The sequence below is a fragment of the Rhinoderma darwinii genome, chromosome 2 (assembly GCF_050947455.1).
Source record: "Rhinoderma darwinii isolate aRhiDar2 chromosome 2, aRhiDar2.hap1, whole genome shotgun sequence".
Classification (NCBI taxonomy): Eukaryota; Metazoa; Chordata; class Amphibia; order Anura; family Rhinodermatidae; genus Rhinoderma; species Rhinoderma darwinii.
The window spans coordinates 406136722-406141433 of NC_134688.1; positions in this window are offsets into that span (position 1 = coordinate 406136722).

Below are 4712 nucleotides of genomic sequence, written 5' to 3' on the forward strand. Positions count from 1 at the left end.
TCAACGCTCAGTTATTCACGTATTGACAGCTACTCATCCAATGAGGACGGACTCTGCCTTCCCGCTTGATTTGAGGATGATGGTGTTTCTGTCAGTCCGAGATGAACTCTTCCTATTTGCTGAATTTATATTATATTATATTATATTATATTATATGAATAACAAAAATGATTAAAAGTGTTGTTTTTTATTGTCTTTAATGGTGCATGTGTAACTGGTGATGTATCACATATTAGGCCAGAACAACATGGCAATACATTGCAACTTTATGGCTTGTCCACAGGTAACGGAATTGCTGCAGAAATTCCGCAGAAACTAGCAGGATTTCTGCTGCACAGAAACCGCAGCATTTCCTGCGTTTTTTACTTCAGAAAATGGTGCCGATTTTGCAATGTTGGGAGATGGTGACACTTTCCGCAGCAGGAAGTGACATGTTTCGGTACGAGAAACACCGCAGGTCAATTTCTGGTTGCAAATTTTCCGCAGCGCGTGTATGAGATTTGTTAATTCTCACCCACTTTGCTTCTACTGTATTCTGCTGCGTATTTTCCAGATGGAAAATACCCAGGAATTCCGCTACGTGTGAATGTGCCCGTAGGCTGGGGCTCTACAAGACATTAAATGCGATTTTGCATGCAATTACATGCAGGAGCCTTCTTCGAAGGTGAAACTATTAAATCGCATTGTGATATAATCTTGACCTCATAATAACGCATTCAATTTTAACACCTTCGCGCACCCATACGTGCTATTACGTCCAGGTGCGGGGAAGATGTTTGGAGGGCGCTCACGTGCTGAGCGCGCTCCATATGCTGCGGGTGTCGGCTGTATTTTACAGCGGACAGCTGGGAGCAGCGATCGCGCTGTTTCTGGCTGTTTAACCCCTTAAAAGCTGCGGTCAATCTGAGGTGTTGAAAAGAGGGGGTGGCCCACCCCCGACAGCTCATCGCCACCCCCCGCAGTGAGATCGAGGGGTGGCGACGGTTGTTATAGCAGCAGTTAATACGTTAGTATTGCAGTATATTGTTCTAACGATCGCTGGTTCAAGTCCCCTGGAGGGGCTAATAAAGTGTGTGGAAAAAAAGTGAAAAAACGTTTTTAGTAGTGAAAAAAAAAAAAAAATATATATATATATATATATATATATTAAAAGTTAAAAAAATCACAATTTTCTACCTAAAGTAATGTAAAACATAAAAAAGTTTAAAAAAATTGGTATCGCTGCATCCGTAAAAGTCTGAACTATTACAATATAGCGTTATTTAATGCGCACAGTGAACGCCATCAAAAATTTAAACCGCCAAAATCGCTGTTTTTTGGTCACCTTAGCTCTAAAATTTTTTTATAAAAGGTGATCAAACAGTTCTACATACCAAAAAATGGTTTCCCGATAAAAACTACAGCTTGTCCCGCAAAAAATAAACACCGCTCAATCGGTGAAAAAATGTAAAACATTCTGGCTCTCAGAATGTGGCGACACAAAACATTTTTATGTTTTTAACAAAAAGATTATTATCAATAAAAGTAGTAAAATATAAAAAAAACTATATAAATTTGGTATCACCGTAATCGTATTGAGCAACAGAATAAAGATAAGTTGTTGTTTTTACCGCACGGGGAAAGACGTAAAAACAAAACCCAAAACAACAATTAATAATCACAGTTTTTTCCAACTTCAGCCCGCAAATAATTTTTTTTCAGTTTCCCAGTACATTATATGGAACTATAAATGGTACCAAAATAAACGACAACTCCTCCCGCAAAAAGTAAGCCCTCACACTACTCTATTAACGGAAAAATAAAAAAGTTATGGCTCTTGGAATGCGGGGAGTGAAAAACAAAAATGAAAAATCAAAAAATGGCTTCCCAAAGGGGTTAATACAACTCTATCAGGGAAAAATTGCATGAAATACTGCGATCGCGTGAAATCACAACCCCGCAGAAATGCATTATACTTGATACTACATTATAGCCTAAGAAATGCAAATTTCTTTCCCCTATAGGTGTTATAGCATGATGGCATTGCGATTTTTTTTTTTTTCGATTTTTTTTTAATCTTAAATAGAAGACAAGGATAAATCTCAAAAATTACACGTGATGTCACAGAAAATCACAATGTACTTATCACATCTATAAAGTACAGTGAAGTTTACCGCTCAGATGGCACTGGTAACAGTCCAATATCATTCAGTATGGGCTCTCTCCCAGAAAAATGCAGTGGACAGTCCGCAATCCAATGAGGGTGTGGATGGTAATTCTTAGGCCTCATGCACACGACCGTGTTTTTGCGTCCGCAATTCCCCCGCAAATCCACGGGAGAATTGCGGACCCATTCATTTCTATGGGCCCATACACACTATCCGTGTTTTCACGGGTCTCCGCATGTCCGCAAATCCGTGCCGCAGAAACTCAGGACATGTCTTATTACGGCCCGCAAATTCGATGCGGACATGCAAATAGAAGTCAATGGGCCCGTGGAAATTGCGGATACACCTCCGTGTGTCATCCGCAGTTTTGCGGATTTGCGGAAGTGTTGCTAGGCAACGACCGGGAATGAGTTCTGTCGTCATCCTGTTTTACCTAGGCTTTTTTTTTTTCATCCGCATTTTGCGGATTACATACGGATGAACTGCGGATTACATACGGATGAACTGCGGATGACATTTCACGGAACGCGGTCCTGGAATTTGCGGACCAGAAAAACACTACGGTCGTGTGCATGAGGCCTTATCCTTGTAGTTCCACCAAGCTCCTTATCGTCTCTCTCCACATTCAAAGAACTCCTGGTAGGAAAAGGATCTTATGTCTCTAATAGATGGAAAAAGGAAGACACATAGTGCAACACCCTCTGCAAAAAGATTGCTCCACGCCAAGTTTAATACATACTCACAGAAGTAACAATGCCCCAGAGGAAGCCGGAAGGGCGAAACCCAGGGTCGGGCGAGAGTGTTTGGCGTGCCGCCTAGAAATTTTAAAGATTTTTACTTACCTTGATGCTTTTATTTCTTGTTACTTCTGAGAGAGATTTTGTGGGTATTTGAGCCAAGAGAAACCACCATTATATTTGTACTTATCACATCGCTTTTCTATGCGACAATCGCATTTTCGCATGCCTGGGAAACGCATTGCGATATCCCAGGCAATGTAACCCTAAGGGGTCGCATAACATGGCATGTGTACATGTCATGTCATGCGTTTACGATATCTTAAGAAATTCCAAGTGTTGGAATTTTTGCAATAATTGCTTAAAACCAATTGAGTACTCTCCCCCTACTTACAAATATCGCAGCTAGAATATCGAATGCGGGTTTGTGCTGCTGTCTGGTCATCTGCTGCCATCTCTGGGTCCTCACCACCATCTTCCTCTCCCTGGTAGTAGGGACTAGAAGTGTTGATGACTAATAACTATGTGCTTCTATCTAGGGTAAGTGACAGTCCCCTCAACTTAAAGGGGTATTCCGGTCTCTGCAAATAAAATTTAATTCATTGTATAATGAAAAGTTCTAACATTTTCCAATATACCATCAATTACTCCGCTCTTGAATGGGACAAGGCTGTTATACTGTGAACCGCCGCTACAAGTGTATCGGCGATTCAGAGTATGAGCAGTTTAAAATTAAGCGAAAGCAGCGTCGTGGCTCCTTCAAAACAGCTGATCGGCGGGGGTGCCTGGAATCACACCCCCACTGATCATGTATTGATGGCCTATTCTGAGGGTAGGCCATTCATTTCTTCATTTCAGGACTCAAAAAACCCTTTAAAAGAAACTTCAATCAAAGATACTTTTTACCTACAAGCAAAACGTTCCTTGGCTCTCATGAGATCCCACATAATACCCCAGATTTTTACCTGAGCCTTACCTACCTGAGGATAGACTATAAATTTCTTAGGACTGCAAAACCCTTTAAGGCCCCATGCACACGATCGTATTTTTCATCCGTAATTACGGACCCATTCATTTCTATAGACCACGGACACCTTCCCGTATATTTGAGGAAAGGTGTCCGGCCCGTAGAAGTATACGTCAAATTATGAAACATGTCCATTCTTTTGATTTTTGCGGGCCGTGCTCCCATACTTTGTATTGGAGCAAGGGCCAAAAATACGAGTGGCTGTCCGCGGCCGTCAGCGGCCAGCCATGCCCATTATCGCGGGCCGTGATTACGAGCACGGCCGTGTGCATGTGACCTTTATTTCTAAAATGGAAACTCAAACTGGGACTTCTTTTTCCTTGCTCGCTCTGATGGGGTTAATGTTGGTTGGTGTTCTACAAATGTATTGTTCCTCACAGTACCTGCTCACCACTATTAGCTCAGAAACAACTGCACCCGCCTCACATGACTGCAAGATAAGGAGGCTCTGGAGTCGTTACACAAACGTGCAATCCGTACATTTCCTAGGACCGTGCCGGCTGCTCGCTGACCTAACAGCAGGTATGTTCTTTATAGACTAGGCAGAAGCCATTCAGAGGTACTTCACATTTCCTCTACTTATCATAAATGTGACCAGTGTTTGACAAAAGTTCATTTTAATACAAAGTTGACCAACACATCACATATATTGCATATTGGGAACAATAGAAGGAACACTGGGCAAACTGCAGCTAAATATATCAGTGTGAGGGTATGTTCACACGTACACGTCCGCTACGCCTGAAATTACGGAGCTGTTTTCAGGAAAAAACAGCTCCTGAATTTCAGCCGTAATGGCAT